The sequence below is a fragment of the Pseudophryne corroboree genome, chromosome 1, assembly GCF_028390025.1.
Source record: "Pseudophryne corroboree isolate aPseCor3 chromosome 1, aPseCor3.hap2, whole genome shotgun sequence".
Lineage (NCBI taxonomy): Eukaryota > Metazoa > Chordata > Amphibia > Anura > Myobatrachidae > Pseudophryne > Pseudophryne corroboree.
In genome coordinates, this window is record NC_086444.1 from 889796105 (window position 1) to 889816167 (window position 20063).

At 46.8% G+C, this 20063-nt stretch overlaps 1 long non-coding RNA gene across 1 annotated transcript in view; it reads right to left on the bottom strand.

Moving 5' to 3' along the window:
* Nucleotides 1–10822: 10822 nt before the first annotated feature.
* LOC134960505 (uncharacterized) overlaps nt 10823–20063 on the bottom strand; it is an 83227-nt gene continuing 73986 nt past the window's right edge. The window contains exon 3 of the long non-coding RNA XR_010187779.1: nt 10823–11026. This is a non-coding gene — a long non-coding RNA (uncharacterized LOC134960505). The remainder of the gene's footprint in view (nt 11027–20063) is intronic.

Sequence of the window (20063 nt, forward strand, 5' to 3'; positions counted from 1 at the left end):
TCATTTCTTTAACACCGTGTGTACCCACTACAGAAACAGGGATTGGAAACAAAGTCCTTACTGCATCACAGGCTGGGACAATCACAGTGCGTTTAAGAATTGGATGAGAAACAGTTGTTACAGATATCCAAGATGTATTTTTCGTGCCAGATTTGGGAAGTAATCTTATTGCTATCAGCGTCCAAGTGTCACGTCCCGGAGCCTTACCGTATGATCGGAGCCTCAGCAGTTACCACTCAGGTGTCTGGCGGGCAGCGGCGGTGCTGTGCTGCTACGATGGGTCTGTGTGTGGCGGTGAGGGGATGCTGTGGTGCATCCGCTCGTAGTAGCCGGATGCTGCTGCAGCGGGCTTGCTGGCACTAGGGAGCAGCTTCCAGAGAGGCCAGGGGTAGTTCTGGTGGTAAACACTAAAATGTGTCTGCTGCACAGGGGCGGCCATGTTGGAGACCAAAGCTTTAACCTATTGCACATGCTCATTCTATCCAGCCAATCCAGGGAGATCTCTCCTCTTAAAAGGGAGCTGGTTCAGGTTATGAGTGCCAGTGCTTCAAGTTACTACTTAGGTGTAGGATCTCCAGCCCTGTGCTCCCAGGTTACTTCGGTGCCTTGGTTACTCTCCAGCTTTGCTCTGCCTCTGTCGTTCTGATTGCAGCAGTCCCGCCGTCCCCAACCTGATACCATCTGAGAGGGGCATACTCTGTAATCTTGATTCTTCAAGGATTTTGGTCGTCGACAGTTACCGTGCTCTTCAGCCTCGTTATCCAAGCCACAGCTCACTGTTCACAGTCCTTTATCTTCAAGTGTTCTTCAGCCTCGTTATTCAAGCCACAGCCCACCGTTCACAGTCCTTTATCTTCAAGTGTTCTTCAGCCTCGTTATATAAGCCACAGTCCTTTATCTTCAAGTGTTCCTCAGCCTCGTTATCCAAGCCACAGCCCACCGTTCACAGTCCTTCATCTTCAGTGTTCTTCAACCTCGTCTTTTAAACCACAGTTCATTATCTTCAAGTGTTCTTCAGCCTCATTATCCAAGCCACAGCTCACCGTTCACAGTCCTTCATCTTCAGTGCTCCTCAGCCTAGTTATTCAAGCCACAGCTCACAGTCTTCAGTTTTCCAAGTCACAGATTACCAATCGCAGTTCATTATTTACAGTGACTATTCCATCTCGATAGTCTCCACTTCCATTGCTCCTGACCCATGAGTAGGAATTACATCCAGCCACCTCGTCTTCTTCCCTCGCAAGTGTCTGCTTCCTCAGGCAAACCTCAGTCGCCAGATCCTCATTTCCAGCCGAGCGTGACACCTAGAGCAGAAGGGTTACAGAGTCCAATTTGAGAAGGGCAAGTGTATGGTGCAAAATAGAAGAGGGATTGTTATTGCTTCAGACTGAGGAGTGTACTGCAATGATGGCTACTAATGCAAACCAATCAATGGAGCTGTGACACAAACCGCTTGGGTCATCTAGTATATGACAATGTCCAGAAACTGCTAGATGGAATGGTAACAGGGATCACTGTGAGCAACGCTGAAAGACCCATGTGTGAAAGTTGCATAAAAGGCAAGCAAACTCACAACCCATTTCCAAAGTCAAGTAGCTCTAGTGTACACCGACATATGCGGTCCAATGGAGGTAGAATCAATCAGTGGCTACAGGTATTTCATGGCACTCATTGATGACGCCACAAGAATGTACTTTACTTCATTAAAGAAAAGAGTGAAGTAATTAGCAAAATTGCGAAATACAAAAACCTGGTGGAGACTCAGACGGGTCTGAAACTAAAGATCCTGAGATCAGACTATGGTGAAGAGTATGATAACAAAGTCTTAGCCACATTCCTTAGAAGATATGGCATAAAGCATTAGCTAACAATTGCCTACACAGCGGAACAGAATGGTGTGAGTGAGCAGGTAAACCGCACAATTGTTGAAAAAGCATGTACTATGCTAAGTGACGCTGGCCTGGAAAAGACTTTTGGGCAGAAGCGGTATCTACTGCAGTATACCTAAAGAATAGTGCACCGACCAGTAGCTGTTAAAGGTAAAACGCCACTAGAGGCATACTCCAGGAGAAAGCGAAGTATCAGTCATTGTGTATTTGAGAGCAAAGCTTTTGCATATACCAAAGGAGGAAAGGAGAAAGTTAGATCCAAAATCCATAGAATGTATTATGCTTGGATACTGTGAAGAAAGCAAAGGATACAGACTTTGGGATATTACAAACAAACGTCTTCTTAAATCCAGAGATGTGATATTCTGTGAGACAGCACCACTGACTGGGACAGTGGAGCAAGAAGAGAATGTATAACTAGATGCACAGGCAGCAGCAAGCGTATCTGAAACAGAGAATGTCAAGTAGACAGCCAATCAGGGAACAGGAGTTCCATGAGGAGCAACAAAGGTGTTCCAGCCAAGAAATACAGTGAGGAGTACACAAACATAGCTTACTGTGAACCGCAAAACAGGCAAGAAGCAAAGTCAAGCAGTGATTGGACAGAGTGGAAATCGGCAATTGATACAGAGCTGTCAGCACTGGATAATAACAGTACATGGACTATAGTTGATAGCCAAGTAATCGTAAAATGATCAATAACAAGTGGGTCTTCTGCAAGAAGTTGAAAGCAGATGGGACAATAGCTCGTTACAAAGCCCACCTTGTTGCCAAGGGATATACCCAGAAGTCTGAAATCGATTACGGAGAGATCTATTCACCTGTCGCAAGGTACAGCACCTTAAGGTTAGTGATTGCTATTGGTACACTACATGATGCATTCCTAAATGGAGAGTTAGTTGAGGAAATGTATATGGAACCACCTGAACACTATGATGTGAATATATTCCAAACATGAAAAGTTTGTCTCTTAAAGAAGTCACTATACGGCCTCAAGCAAAGTGGTCATTATTGGTATGTGAAGTTGTATGCAGTGTTACTAGAAAATCACATCATTGACGTGAAGCACCAGCTAAAACAAAGATTCAGGTTAAAAGACCTAGGCCCTGAAAATCACTTATTAGGCATGAAAATTGTACAAAACCTAAAAGAAGGGACAGTCACAATTGACCAACAAACATACATTGAGGCAATACTTTCCAAATATGGAATGGCAGATGCAAAACCAGTAAGCACTCCCATTGACAAAAGTGCAAAGATGATCAAGACTATGTCACCAAGCAGCCAGGGGGAGATAGAGGAGATGCAAGAAATCCCTTATCAAAATGACGTTGGTAGTTTGATGTATGCAAATAATGTGACACGTCCTGACCAGTGGTGGGCCCAGGTGCGACAAAATGCTTTGGGCCCCCCCTCCAAGTCCACCCCCTCACCCCTGGAGAGGATCTGGTGAGGGGGACCTGCTCAGGGCCAGAGAAATGGATACCTAGCAACAGTGCCGTAACTAAACATTTTTGCACTGTGTGCAAGAAACGGCATCGGAGCCCCACCCCTGCATGCAAAACAGGGGCAGTGCGCACCGTAGGCGCGCGCAAAAATACATAGTGGCGTGGCTTCGTGGGGAAGGGGTGTGGCCACAAAATAATACCAATTCAGAAAACGGTGCACAGTAGTCTCCATTATTCAAATTACACCACACAGTAGCACCACTACACCAGGTAGAGACCCTTTTACACCTTACAGCGGACAGATTCCTCTTTTTACACATTACGGCAGACAACGTCCCCTTTTTACACATTACGGCAGACAGCGTCCCACTTTTTACACATTACGGCAGACAGCGTGCACTTTTTACACATAACGGCAGACAGCGTCCCCTTTTTACACATAACGGCAGACAGCGTGCCCTTGTTACACATAGCGGCAGACAGCGTACACTTTTTACACATAACGGCAGACAGCATGCCCTTGTTAAACATAGCGGCAGACAGCGTACACTTTTTACACATAACGGCAGACAGCGTCCCCCTTTTTACACATTACGGCAGACAGCGTGCCCTTGTTACACATAGCGGCAGACAGCGTACACTTTTTACACATAACGGCAGACAGCATGCCCTTGTTAAACATAGCGGCAGACAGCGTACACTTTTTACACATAACGGCAGACAGCGTCCCCCTTTTTACACATTACGGCAGACAGCGTGCCCTTGTTACACATTACGGCAGACAGCGTCCCCTTTTTTACACATTACGGCAGGCAGATTCCCCCTTTTTACACATTGCGGCAGGCAGATTCCCCCTTTTTACACATTGCGACAGGCAGATTCCCCATTTTTACACATAGCGGCAGGCAGATTCCCCATTTTTACACATAGCGGCAGGCAGATTCCCCATTTTTACACATTGCGGCAGGCAGATTCCCCATTTTTACACATTGCGGCAGGCAGATTCCCCCTTTTTACACATTGCGGCAGGCAGATTCCCCATTTTTACACATAGCGGCAGGCAGAGTCCCCATTTTTACACATAGCGGCAGGCAGATTCCCCCTTTTTACACATTGCAGTAGGCAGTCCCAAGAAAGAAAGAAAGAAAGAAAGAAAGAAAGAAAGAAAGAAAGAAAGAAAGAAAGAAAGAAAGAAGAATTATACTTACCCTCTCCGCTGGCTCAGGCTCCTCGATGCAGCTTGACGATTCCCGGGCAGTAGAGAAGGAGGAGGAGGGAGGTGGAGGAGGGAGCCGCAGCAGCGCTGTGTTATTGGTGGAGGCGCTGCTGCTGCCCCTCTGCTTCACTATAGGCTGTTCTCGGAAGACAGCCTATAGTGAAGCAGAGGGACAGCAGCAGCAGCAGCGCCTCCACCAGTAACAAAGCGCTGCTGCGGCTCCCTCCTCCTCCTTCTTCCCCCGTACCGCTGCTCCTCTCCTCTCCGGGCGGCTGTGCGCTGCGGGCAGCGGTTGCCCGCAGCACACAGCGGCATGTAATGAGTCAGTTTGACTCATTACATGCTTTGGGCCCCTGGACAGAGGCGGGCCCCAGTGCAACGCACTGGTTGCACTGGCGGTAGTTCCGCCTCTGGTCCTGATATCACACATGCAGTGAGTCGGGCATGCCAGTTTGCAAACAATCCTGGGAGACAGTGTTGGATTGCAATAAAGAGAATCTTAAGGTACCTCAAAGGTACAAGTTCACTAAAGTTGAGATTTACAAAGTCAAAAGGCACCAGCTTGAAAGTATTCTGTGATGCCAACTGGGGGTCAGATGAGGACAACCGATGTTCCTACACTGGATACTTGTTTTCATTAGCAGCCACCAGCTGGGCAAGTAGGAAATCACCCACAGTTCCTCTTTCCACAACAGAAGCGGAGAACATGGCGCTCACAGAAACTTCAAGGGAAGCACTATGGATAAAAAAGAATTTATGTGAGTTAGGTCTTCTTTATCACAGTGAGGTCATCAAAATAGGATGTGATAACAAGGGAGCAATAGATGTTTCTTGTAGCACAAAGCATCATGGATAAGTACATTGCTATAAGACATCACTTCTTCCGCGAATTAGTGGAAAATAAGTCCATTAGTGTGGAATATGTTGCAAGTGAAGTAAATGTTGCCGACATGTTGACAAAAGGACTATCATCACATTCTTGAAGGAATGTGAACTGAAATATGTTTAATGTTGATTTATTCTTACTGATTTTACTTCATAACCATGTTTTCAGATACAGGTACTGTATGACTTTATTGAAAAAGTGTTTTTGATAAAAAAAATGTCATGTTTTTTTATATGTGACCAAAGACAGTTTTGAGCGAGGGGGAGTGTTGGATAATGGTATGCACTCTATTTGTCTCTTTGTGTACATGGTCTCATGCACGCAGCCCCCAGTGTTCATACCTCTAGTGCCAGTGTCTTAGGGAGGCGGAGCCTGACACGGAGCTCCATTTACCAGTCTGGTCCAGCGTGGAGAGGGTGTTCCACATGTGCTGTATGTACCGAGCTGCTTGAGCTTAAGAGAGAGCTGGGCGGTGCATTCTTCTCACAGCGGGAGTCAGACTGCGGGAGTCAGTTCTCCATCATTTACCATCGGAGCCATACCCTGTTGTCATACCGCAACCACACATACCATACTGATAATTACCGCTAATATAATGTTACACTGTCTTCTATAAGGGGCCAATTGCCTACCATCACAAGATATCTAAGTCACTTGTGTGTATCTAAATAAACCTGCATGCTGTTAACTCTTCAAGTGTGTGGCCATACGTAACTACATCAGACACCGCAATACTCTGCCAACAATCTTGAGGTGCAGAATCTAATAGCTGTACAAGCTTGCTGAAAGAGGTTTGCTGAATTATACAATCGAGAATATAATAGCACACATCACTGAGGGGCCCATTTATCATAGATTGCATGCAGTGTCAGACTGGGCGTGAAGCGCCCACCTGGGAAATGCAGTGATAGGGGACCATTCTTAGATGCTTGGCTAACCATTAGTGCATGGTCTGGGCCCCCTAATAAATTATATATACATATATATATATATATATATATATATATATATATACCAGCAAATAGAAAACCACAGCACTCGCCACCCCAGAAGCGGGGTGCAGTATCCGCACTCGCCACTCATAGGGTGGGGTGCATGTAGCCCATGGCCACCTACTCAAAAATATAGTAACAAAAAGTTCAGCACTCACCAAAATGAGCTCACTTATCCTCACATCAATGAATAAATGAATAAATGATGGGGGTTTAGTTAGTGAATTGGCCAATGCACGGAAGCCTGCATACCACTCGCCAAGGTACCCCACCTTCATGCAGGTCCTACACTATCACAAAATCTTACAAATTAAAACCTGGCAACTGTATCACATAATATAACTGCAAATATGCCCACTTGGTGTAAGGTGTACCTGTCATGAACTGCATGGCTTTTAAAAGGTACACTAGTCACCTGACACTGGCTGATAAATTACTAAAGGGCAGCTGACACAGGTTTAAGATAATTGGGGTGCATGAACAAAGTTTGTGGCCACAGTTAATGAGTTAACCAAGGATTAACCCTGAAATATACCAGCAAATAGAAAACCACAGCACTCGCCACCCCAGAAGCGGGGTGCAGTATCCGCACTCGCCACTAATAGGGTGGGGTGCATGTAGCCCATGGCCACCTACTCAAAAATATAGAAACAAAAAGTTCAGCACTCACCAAAATGAGCTCACTTATCCTCACAACATCAATGAATAAATGATGGGGGTTTAGTTAGTGAATTGGCCAATGCACGGAAGCCTGCATACCGCTCGCCAAGGTACCCCACCTTCATGCAGGTCCTACTCTATCACAAAATCATAAAAATTAAAACCTGGCAACTGTATCACATAATATAACTGCAAATATGCCCACTTGGTGTAAGGTGTACCTGTCATGAACTGCATGGCTTTTAAAAGGTACACTAGTCACCTGACACTGGCTGATAAATTACTAAAGGGCAGCTGACACAGGTTTAAGATAATTGGGGTGCATGAACAAAGTTTGTGGCCACAGTTAATGAGTTAACCAAGGATTAACCCTGAAATATACCAGCAAATAGAAAACCACAGCACTCGCCACCCCAGAAGCGGGGTGCAGTATCCGCACTCGCCACTAATAGGGTGGGGTGCATGTAGCCCATGGCCACCTACTCAAAAATATAGAAACAAAAAGTTCAGCACTCACCAAAATGAGCTCACTTATCCTCACAACATCAATGTGGGCATATTTGCAGTTATATTATGTGATACAGTTGCCAGGTTTTAATTTTTATGATTTTGTGATAGTGTAGGACCTGCATGAAGGTGGGGTACCTTGGCGAGCGGTATGCAGGCTTCCGTGCATTGGCCAATTCACTAACTAAACCCCCATCATTTATTCATTGATGTTGTGAGGATAAGTGAGCTCATTGTGTGGCGGGACCGCGCGGGGGACGGGCCGCAGCGGCTGCGTGACATCACACGCAGCCGCTGCGACCAAGGGCAGCGAAGAGGTTCTCCCGGTCAGCTGCAGGAGCTGCGCTGGCCGGGAGTTACTCCTCAAATGCAAAAGCATTGCCGCTGTGCAATGCTTTTGCACTTCTGCCGGGGGGAAGGGGCCGCACTGTCATGCGGGGCGGACTAGCCCTGTGCTGGGCGTCCCCTCGCATGTCTGAGTGCCTGATTGTAGCTGTGCTAAATATAGCACAGCTACGATCAACTCGGAATGACCCCCAATATCCGGAATGCAAAGCATCACATCTCCCATAGAAACCTATAGGGGATGCGGCTGCTGGCGGAAACGGAGGGATCGCAGCATGTATACATTCAAGTGATACCTAATATTTGTGTCTAACCCCCGAAAACGGGTGTGTTCTGGAAAATAGCCACAACTATGCAATGATAAATGGGCCACTCAGTGCCTCCAGCATGTAATGTGAAAAAGATAAGATAATTACCCCTGCTCCCCTATCTTCCGCTTTATAACAAATGAGGAGCCTCCTATAAGCTCTTTAAATGCTATTCTGACTGACTGTTGTATACATAACTTTTTGACATTATTCTTCATATTCTTATAAGAAAAGATGAATTGCTAGACCATGTTATTGATAATTGTACCATTTTATGCTGTAATTAGCCAGATTTTGTGGTATGAATAGTCTATTATGCTGTTACTGAAAAACAAAACAAAACATTTTTCCATCTAATTTACTTGTGGAGTGCTCCCCCCCCCTCTCTCTCTCTCTATATATATATATATATATACCAGCAAAGTATAACGTACTAGTCTCCTCAGTCCAGCTCCCCCTCTCTTTCCACTGGTCTGGCATCCACTCTAACTTTTGCTCACACCCCAGCTCCATCCCAATCCCGCGCTCCACTCTGTCCTTTCCTACTCTGCTATGTTCCGTACCACCACTTCCCCCATGCAGTGTTGGACTGGGGCATGTAGGGTCCACCCGGGGAATGCTGTTGTAGGAGCCCATGCTTATGGGTGTTCACCACAGAGGTTTGGCTAACCATTACAGAGTACATGTTCTGTGCCCCTTGGTAAACATATAATAAACCATATTCTTATAAAGTATAATGTAACATATGTATAATGCATAATTCAAGTGCACTTGGATAGAATTTGGAACCTGATTCCAAAAGGAGAAGGGCCCACCGGCAGTGAGGCCCACCGGGGGGGTCCCCCTGTTCCCCTGTGACCCGGTCCGGCCCTGCTCCCATACTTACCGCTAGGAGCTGGCCAGGTAATGTGGTGCTAGGTCCTGTCCTGTCTCCCTCACAGTGAGAGCAATTGGGGTGCGTGCCCCTGCTCCAACCGCACGCTCATTCCGGAGATGGGACAGACTTTATGAAAATTATTATAGAAATATGGCAGTGATCCACTGCATTACCTCAGGTGTGCGTGTTCCAAAACAATCAATAAGTAAATATTTTTTTCTCACTGTTTTATCATTTTAAAAATCAGTTTGATCTGATTCACAATCTCCCTAAAGGGAGGTACACATGGAGAGATCCGTGCTTAAATTCTAAGCAATCTGACTAGATTGCTTAGAAGTTAAGCATGGATCTCTCGGGCGTATGCCCCAAAGTGATAGTGATGCGGGCCCCGCACGACGCTATCGCCGCTGCTAGATTGGCCTGCATGTAGGCACAATCTAGCAGGTCGCTTATTTCACCGCTAGGTGAAATGAGCATCACCCCGTCCCCCTCCTTGTTCAGCAAACATCGCCCTGTGTGCTGAGCGGGGAAGAGATGTGTGCGGAGCGGTCTGTGACAGATCGCTTAGCACACATCTCTCCCCGTGTGAACGGGGCTTTACAGAAGTGTTAGAGAGATTGCACAGAAGTGTAACCTCACTTTCGGATATATTGCTTCATTCAGTCATCATTCAATTAATCTGGCTCAGGCTACTTAGTTATTATACAGCTATATCAGATAACACAAGTCTGTGATGGAAAAAAAAATCTGAGGAATTTTCACACTTTTCCATAGTCGTTTGAGTGCTGATTTCCGTAAAAATACTAAAACAAATTCTATTACCTACCATTTTTCCACAACGTGAATATGTACAGGGCCGGCTCCAGGCCTACTAGCACCATGAACGAGAAATTTTGAAGCGCAACCACCCTTTATGGTCCTGGGAAAGTGGACGTGGCCTCACAACTTTAGATTATGATATCAAACTATATATATATATATATATATATATATACTGTATATACACATTCACACACCCCTCTACACACACAGCAGCCTTACACATAACGCCCACAGTAGTGCTCATTACACATGACTCCAGTAAAGTGCCAGATACACATATGCCCCCAATAGTGCAAGATACACATATGCCCCCAAAAGTGCCAGATACACATGTGCCCCCAGTAGTGTAGTGCTGGATACACATATGCCCCCAGTAGTGCCAGATACACATATGCCCCCACAGTACCAGATATACATATGCCCCCAGCAGTGCCAGATAAACATATGCCCTACAGTGCCAGATACAGATACCCATATGCCCCCCCAGTGCCAGATACCCATATGCCCCCACAGTGCCAGATATCCAAATGCCTCTACAGTGCCAGATACAAATATGCCCCCACAGTGCCAGATACACATATGCCCCCACAGTGCCAGATGTAAAGTGTCAAGTAGATTTGAATCAAAATGATTTACTGTACATATATACTGTATGAAGGGTAGGGGGTACAATGTGGAAGCAGACAAGGATAGGCCCAAACCTGCATAGGTGACCAGAGGCTGTACCCACCCCACATCCCTAAGACAGGTACTTACCTTAGAAACTGTAAGGCCCTATGGACAATTTGTCACTGACTTTAGCTCTGTAGTGACATCCCTTACAGATGTGACTAGGAAGGGTATTTCCAAGTAAGTGGACTTTGTACCTGCTTGTTAGTTGGCATTCCAGTCATTGATGAAGGCTCCGGTACCAGCTCCAGTGCAGATGGCGCAAATTGTTGACCAGGACATTGTTGTAGGAACTAAGGCGTCGCAGCATGGACTTGAAGCAGTACTGAGCCAGGAGGGGCCATAGGGGCAGGAGCATCCTGTGACTTGTTTGAGCAGGATACTACTATGTTGGGAGATAGGATATGCTGAGAAAAAAAATACCAGTTATTGAAAGTTCTGCTTGTGGCCTTTTTCAGGCATTTGTAATTTTTTGATACACCACTTTATCAAAGAGCCAGTAACAACATTATATGATGGTGTTGACAGAATAAAATATGTTAATCTGTTTTTTTTTTTAATCATTGCTTTTATATTACACTGTAATACCTGTTCTTATGCAATTAATTATTTTAAAACATAACGCTCCTTAAAAGAAGGGAAACCTGACATTAATGACAGCTTGTATGGGCCAAATACAGTCACATACTTCACCTCAAAGTGATGTGTAATGGGCAGGGCTGTCAAGAGAAATCCTGGGCCCTGGTACAAAAACTTTCTGGGGTCCCCACCCTCCCTGGAGGGGGTGTGACCACAGCATGCGGGGGGGAGGGGGGGTATTGCCACACCTCTTTGGGGCGTGCCTAGCACATGAGAAGCACCCACTCACAGGAACATGGCATGCCTCCCAGCTAAGTTGGGTCCAGGTACTTTTCATGGGGCATGGCCTAATCAAAGGATGGGTGGGCCTGGGCCCCTCCTTCAGACCTGGGCCTAGGAAATTTGTACCCTCTCCCCCCCTCTCTCTGCACCACTGGTAATGGGCCTAATTCAGACATGATCGCTAGCAGGCAATTTTCGCACTGCTGCGAACAGATAGTCGCCACCTACAGGGGGAATGTAATTTAGCTGTGAGAGTGCACAAACGCATGTGTAGCAGAGCTGTACTAACAGATCTTGCGCAGTCTCTGCGCAGCCCTGGACTCACTCAGCCGATGCGATCACTTCAGCCTATCTCGGATCGGAATTGACGTCAGGAAGCCTCCCTGCAAACGCATTTTTCAAAACACTCCCAGAAAACGGTCAGTTGCCACCCACAAATGCCTTCTTCCTGACAATCTCCTTGCGAACGCCCATGGATCCTTCGCACAAACCCATTGCTGAGCGGCGATCTGCTTTGTACCCATGCGACGCACCTGCGCATTGCGGTGCATATGCATGCGCAGTTTAGACCTGATCACCTGCTGTACAAAAACGCAGCCCAGCGATCAGGTCTGAATTACCCCCAATGTTTGCTCAAATGGCCATGCAAATTATATGCAGCACAAACAGAGGCACCCTAATAGTGTGTTTTCAGTTGTTTCATAGCAAAAACATTGTATGCTGATGTGTCTGGTCCTTTTGAACTGACATGGGCAAGTAATGCAGAATATTTAAAGGGAAAACTGTCCTTACTTAAGAAATGTTTTGTTTACTGCAGTACTTTCTATGAATCAGATGTATGGCACTCTTTCAGAACTACCAACAGGCACATTACAGGAGGGATTAAATTCTTTACAGCTGGACTTCAGGATGTCACCTGTGTAGAAACACCTTGGATAAGTAGTTCACCACAGGTGAGGTCAAACATTAATTTAGCGGGAAGGCAAGACACACATAATTGAACATTTACTGGAATGGGTGTATTGTGCAGGATGCTTAGTAATTTGTAAGAATTTAAAAGACATTTTTAGTAAAGGTAAAGATAGTAATGTTGTGTAATATACTTACAGTGAAATAGATGGCATTCACTGAAGCCCTAATCTGCCTCCCACATTCTGTATAACAGTGTCACAAGATGAAACCAGTAGCCCTGCCTGCTGACTGGGCATTGCATAATCTGGCAGGGTAGGTTAATTAAGGCACAGATTATGCAACACACAGCAGCCAGAGCACAATGGGGGTCATTCCGAGTTGTTCGCTCGCAAGCTGCTTTTAGCAGCTTTGCACACGCTAAGCCGCCGCCTACTGGGAGTGAATCTTAGCTTATCAAAATTGCGAACGAAAGATTCACAATATTGCGAAAAGACTTCTCTGTGCAGTTTCTGAGTAGCTCGAGACTTACTCTGCCAGTGCGATCAGTTCAGTGCTTGTCGTTCCTGGTTTGACGTCACAAACACACCCAGCGTTCGCCCAGACACTTCTCCGTTTCTCCAGCCACTCCCGTGTTTTTCCCAGAAACGGTAGCGTTTTTACACACACTCCCATAAAACGGCCAGTTTCCGCCCAGAAACACCCACTTCCTGTCAATCACATTACGATCACCAGAACGAAGAAAAAACCTTGTAATGCCGTGAGTAAAATACCTAACTGCATAGCAAATTTACTTGGCGCAGTCGCACTGCGGACATTGCGCATGCGCATTAGCGACTAATCGCTCCGTTGCGAGAAAAAAATAACGAGCGAACAACTCAGAATGACCCCCAATGTCTGAGATCTTATCAAATGAATACAACAAAGTCCTTTCAGATGTAACAAGGAAGCGAAACATAGATGTTAATAGGACAAATGTACATTCTAACTAGAGATGAGCGGGTTCGGTTCCTCTGAATCCGAACCCACCCGAACTTCAGGTTTTTTACACGGATCCGAGCAGGCTCGGATCTTCCCGCCTTGCTCGGCTAACCCGAGCGCGCCCGAACGTCATCATCACGCTGTCGGATTCTCGCGAGGCTCGGATTCTATCGCGAGACTCGGATTCTATATAAGGAGCCGCCATTTTCACACGTGCATTGAGAGTCATAGGGAGAGGACGTGGCTGGCGTCCTCTCCGTTTAGAGAAGAGAGAGACACAGTATTTTGGGGAGCATTATTAGGAGGAGTACTACTATACTGTATACTACTATACTACTTGCTGCTGAAGTGATATTTTATACTAGATTAGATAATAGATAGTGTGACTGTAAGTGTATTATCTGACTTGTGGGGGAGACACTGACAGTGGGGAGCAGTTAGAGTCTGAGAGCAGGACTCAGGAGTACATATAACGTACAGTGCACACTTTTGCTGCCAGAGTCAGTGCCACACTGCCATTGTTGTGACCACACTGACCACCAGTATAATAATATATTTTGTGATTGTCTGCTTAGGCCTCGGAGTACTAGTTGCAAGTTGCAACGTGACCTGAAGTGACCACCAGTTTAATAATCAATCACCACCAGTTTAATATATATATGTTATGATTCCAGCACTCTGGTCTGAGGTGGTCCTATTGCAAGGACCGGAGCACTGGAACGGAATGCTGGGGAAGGGAGCGGGAATAGAAAGTAGCCCCTGGCGCCCTAACTCCGTTGTCTCGCCCGTGTGGTCAGAAATCCCCTGCGAGACTATGGTTGCTTGAGCCCATGGCAGCCGCGTTTGAAGGGCGGATTATGTCTGCCCAACTCCGATGCCCCCTCAGGTCTTAATGGGAGACAAAGGGAAATCCGAGACAGGGTGATAACAAGGTGCCCTCTGACTAAACAACCAGGCCAGGGGCTACAAGCTAACTGACTAAACCTGAGGTATGTGCGGTAACCCGCCAGGGAAAAGGACAACCAAAATCCACTAGTCCGTACTCCTACCCAGCACCGCTGGATACCAGAGTGGATCTGTGGGAGCGGAATCCTCCGCAAAAGCTCCGGAACACAAATAATAAATGGTAAATAATTAAGCGGCCCAAGCCGCAACACACGGCTACGCCGTGACTCACGAACACCACTGGATGTTCAAAGGTGCTCAGTCAGGACTCCAGGAACAGATGACGACTTCCGAGTACAGGACAACTGAGAACAGGAACGACCGGATACAGCAGGACTGGAAACACTTTCAGCAAACAGATTCAGCATTCAGGAAGCTATTACCGGCGTCTGTGAGAAGCCCAGGAAGTGTATTTAACAGGGAGTCCTCCAATCAGCTGTTTGGAGGCTGATTGGATTAAATGCCATACAGCTGCCAAGCTGCATGGCCAGGAAAACAGACATCTCATTATTTAAATTGAACCCAGCAACGGGGAACGCAGTCCGTAAGTGGCGTCCCCGTTGCTAGGGTCCGTGCGGCTCCGTGCGCCCGGCGTCTAGCGTTGCCAGGGAGCCGGCGGCTGTACGCGCACGGCGTCCCTGGTTGCTAGGCGCCGGGCCGCAGCGACGAGCGGACCCCGGCGCCTAACAGTACCCCCCCCTTGAGGAGGGGTCAAGGAACCCCTAAAGCCAGGTTTCCGAGGAAATTCCCGAAAAAATGCCCTCTTGAGCCTCGGGGCATGGAGATCCTTATCCAGGACCCAAGACCTTTCTTCTGGACCATAGCCTCTCCAGTGCACCAGAAAATAAAGCCGACCCCGGGACAATTTGGAATCGAGAACCTTCTCTACCAAGAACTCCTGATGACCCTGTACATCTACTGGTGATTTCCCCTGAGAGATCTTCCGAGGAAATCTACTGGATGAAACGTATGGTTTCAACAGGGAGCAATGGAACGTATTTCCGATCCGGAGAGCTCTTGGTAAACGTAACCGGAAAGCAACTGGATTGATTTTTTTAATAATATGAAATGGTCCAATAAATTTGGGGCCCAATCTAGCTGAGGTTTGTCGAAGTTTAATGTTACGAGTCGACAACCATACCCTATCTCCCACCTTAAAAGTGCAAGGCCGCCGGAGCCTGTCAGAAATTTTTTTCTCTCGAAATGCCGCTTTTCTGAGAGCAAGGTGCACTTTTCTCCAAATGAGTCTGAGATGAGAGGTTAAGGTTAGCGAGGAGACAGAGGAATGTTGAAAAAAAGAATTAGCTCTGGGGTGAAAACCAAAAACTGAAAAGAATGGAGACACATTAGTGGAGGAAAGACAAGAATTGTTGTACGCAAACTCCGCCAAAGGAAGAAACTCGGACCAATCATTCTGGAGTTTGGCTGAGTACAAACGCAAATACTGTTTTAATGATTGATTAACTCGCTCGGTCTGCCCGTTGGATTGGGGATGGTAGCCGGACGTTAAAGACAATTTCATCTTTAATGAGGCACAAAAAGACTTCCAAAATTGTGCAATGAATTGTGGACCCCGATCACAAACAATATCAGTGGGTAACCCATGAAGTCTGAAAACATGGCGGAGAAACAAAACTGCCAATCCCTGGGCAGATGGCAGTCGGGGAAGAGCAATGAAATGGGCCATCTTGCTAAAACGGTCCACTACCACCCATATGACTCGGAATCCGGCTGACAGAGGGAGGTCTACCACAAAATCCATGGAAATATGAGACCATGGCCTGAGAGGAACATTTAAGGGCATAAGTTGCCCGATAGGCAAGGAACGGGGAACTTTATGCTGTGCACAGACCTGACAAGAAAAAACAAACTCCTTAATGTCTTTAGAAAGACCAGGCCACCATACTGAGCGGGAGACTAATTCCAAAGTCTTAGAGATCCCCGGATGCCCGGCAACTTTGCTATCGTGAAACTCAGTCAAAACAGTAGCTCTCAAAAACTCAGGGACATAAAGACGACCAGCAGGAGTATTCCCAGGAGCTTGATGTTGAAGTTGCTTTAACTGGGTAAATAAATCTTGTGTGAGGCCTGCCCAAATGGCTGAAGACGGAAGTATGGGAGTAACAGGACTGTTATTATGAACTGGAAGAAAACTGCGTGACAGGGCATCCGCCTTGGTATTCTTGGAACCTGGCCTGAAGGTGATAATAAACTTGAAACGAGTAAAAAATAAAGCCCAACGAGCCTGCCGGGCATTCAGCCGCTTAGCTGATTCGATGTACTGAAGATTTTTGTGGTCAGTCAATACTGAAATGGTATGTGTTGCTCCCTCAAGCCAATGCCTCCACTCCTCGAAAGCCCATTTAATAGCCAGTAACTCCCGGTTACCAACATCGTAGTTGGATTCAGCGGATGAGAATTTCCTGGACATAAAGGCACAAGGATGTAATTCTAGAGAGTCCGGATCCTTCTGGGATAGGATAGCCCCCACTCCAACCTCCGAGGCATCAACCTCAACAATGAAGGGCAATTCTGGGTTGGGATGTCTGAGGACTGGGGCTGAGACGAAAGCTTGTTTCAAGGCCTGAAAGGATAACTCAGCTTCACGTGACCAGTTGGTAGGATCCGCTCCCTTCTTAGTCAGTGCCACAATGGGAGCAACCAGGTCGGAAAAAGAATGAATAAATCTTCTATAATAATTCGCAAACCCTAAAAAGCGCTGAATTGCTTTTAAGTTGGTGGGTTGCGCCCAACTAAGGATGGCTTGGAGCTTCTTTGGTTCCATACAGAATCCCCGAGGGGAAATAATGTACCCTAAAAAGGATACCTCCGTGACATGAAACTCACACTTCTCCCGCTTGGCATATAGGTGATTTTCACGTAATCTTTGAAGAACCTGACGCACCTGGGTAACATGTTGTTCACTAGAGTCAGAATAGATCAGGATATCGTCTAAGTAAACGACCACGAATCTTCCAAGAAAATCACGGAGCACATCGTTAATGAGATCCTGGAAAACTGCCGGAGCGTTAGACAAGCCGAACGGCATCACCAGATACTCGTAGTGACCCGACTGAGTACTGAACGCCGTTTTCCACTCATCTCCCGACTTGATTCGGATGAGGTTATACGCTCCCCTCAGGTCAATCTTAGAAAAAATCACAGCCGAACGCAGCTGATCAAAGAGGACAGAAATCAGCGGCAGAGGGTAAGTATTTTTAACTGAGATCTTATTCAGGGCTCTAAAGTCGATGCAAGGTCTGAGTGATCCATCTTTCTTCTCCACAAAGAAGAAGCCTGCACTTAAAGGGGATTTAGATGGCCTAATAAATCCTTTCCCTAGGCTCTCCTTAACATACTCATTCATGGCCGCAGTTTCTGGTCCGGACAATGCATATAACCTTCCCTTTGGCAATGTGGCACCAGGAATTAGCTCAATAGCACAATCATAAGGCCGATGGGGAGGCAGAATGTCCGCATTGCCCTTGGAAAATACATCAACAAAGTCCTGGTATTCCACGGGAATGGGTTCGGGAATGGCAGCAGCTATTCTGACGGGAAACGTAATACATTCCTTATTACAGATGGTACCCCATTGTGAGATCTCCCCCGACTGCCAATCAATGATTGGATTATGAAAGGCCAGCCAAGGGTGACCCAGAACCACTGGAACTGCTGGGCAATGGGTAAGGAAAAACTCAATCTTTTCGGAATGAAGAGCTCCTACCGTAAGTAGTACAGGGGGTGTACAGAGGGAAATAACCCCATTGGACAAGGGACTCCCGTCTAAACCATGCATGGTGACACACCTACCCAAGTTTAACTGAGGAATACCTAAGGCCTTGGCCCACGTTAAGTCCATAAAGTTCCCTGCAGCTCCACTGTCAACAAAAGCCGACACCGAAGAACTGAGGCCGCCAAAGGAAACTTTAGCTGGGACTAACAGGGAGTTATTCAAGGAGATAAGCTGCAGACCAAAGTGAACCCCCTCACAATTCACTTGGTCGAGGCGTTTCCCGACTTGTTCGGACAATTACGGGCAAAATGTCCCTTACCCCCACAGTACAAACAAAGACCAGAGTTTTGCCTTCTGGCTCTTTCTTCTGGAGACAGCCTGGAGAGACCCATCTGCATGGGTCCTGAGGACATTCCTATGTCCTCAGGAATGGAAAATACACACGGAGTAGATCTGACAGGTGCTCCTTTTTCAGCCCTCCGCTCTCTGAGACGACGATCAATCTTAATAGAAAGCTCCATGAGTTTATCGAGAGTCTCAGGAGCGGGATACTGAAGGAGACTGTCTTTTATAGACTCAGATAAGCCGAGGCGAAACTGACTGCGCAGGGCTGGGTCATTCCAGCCACAGTCGTTCGACCAACGGCGAAACTCTGTACAATAAACCTCTGCAGGATTTCTACCTTGTCTGAGAGCGCGTAACTGACTCTCGGCGGATGCCTCTCTATCAGGGTCATCATACAAAAGCCCTAAAGACCCCAGAAAGGCGTCTACAGACAACAATGCCGGATCCTCTGCTTTTAAACTAAAAGCCCAGGTCTGGGGATCCCCCTGGAGCAAAGAAATAATAATTCCGACCCGCTGAGATTCAGTACCTGAGGAGATAGGTCTTAAACGAAAATAAAGTTTACAGGACTCTTTAAAATTAAAAAACTGCTTCCTATCACCAGAAAAACGGTCAGGCAAGTGCATTTTCGGTTCAGGAACTACCCTCGGGGAAGTTCGTAAAAGATCTTCCTGCGACTTCACCCGAAGGGAAAGATCCTGAACCATTTGAGTAAGTTCTTGAATCTGGCTAACTAGAAGCTGGCCAGGATTTGGCCCTAAACCAGTGGGATTCATGAGGCCGACAAACCTTACAAAACTGAATAAGGGAAAAAATCAAACCCTGTTTAATTTTAAGTTTTGGTGTGGCCGGTAATAATGTTATGATTCCAGCACTCTGGTCTGAGGTGGTCCTATTGCAAGGACCGGAGCACTGGAACGGAATGCTGGGGAAGGGAGCGGGAATAGAAAGTAGCCCCTGGCGCCCTAACTCCGTTGTCTCGCCCGTGTGGTCAGAAATCCCCTGCGAGACTATGGTTGCTTGAGCCCATGGCAGCCGCGTTTGAAGGGCGGATTATGTCTGCCCAACTCCGATGCCCCCTCAGGTCTTAATGGGAGACAAAGGGAAATCCGAGACAGGGTGATAACAAGGGGCCCTCTGACTAAACAACCAGGCCAGGGGCTACAAGCTAACTGACTAAACCTGAGGTATGTGCGGTAACCCGCCAGGGAAAAGGACAACCAAAATCCACTAGTCCGTACTCCTACCCAGCACCGCTGGATACCAGAGTGGATCTGTGGGAGCGGAATCCTCCGCAAAAGCTCCGGAACACAAATAATAAATGGTAAATAATTAAGCGGCCCAAGCCGCAACACACGGCTACGCCGTGACTCACGAACACCACTGGATGTTCAAAGGTGCTCAGTCAGGACTCCAGGAACAGATGACGACTTCCGAGTACAGGACAACTGAGAACAGGAACGACCGGATACAGCAGGACTGGAAACACTTTCAGCAAACAGATTCAGCATTCAGGAAGCTATTACCGGCGTCTGTGAGAAGCCCAGGAAGTGTATTTAACAGGGAGTCCTCCAATCAGCTGTTTGGAGGCTGATTGGATTAAATGCCATACAGCTGCCAAGCTGCATGGCCAGGAAAACAGACATCTCATTATTTAAATTGAACCC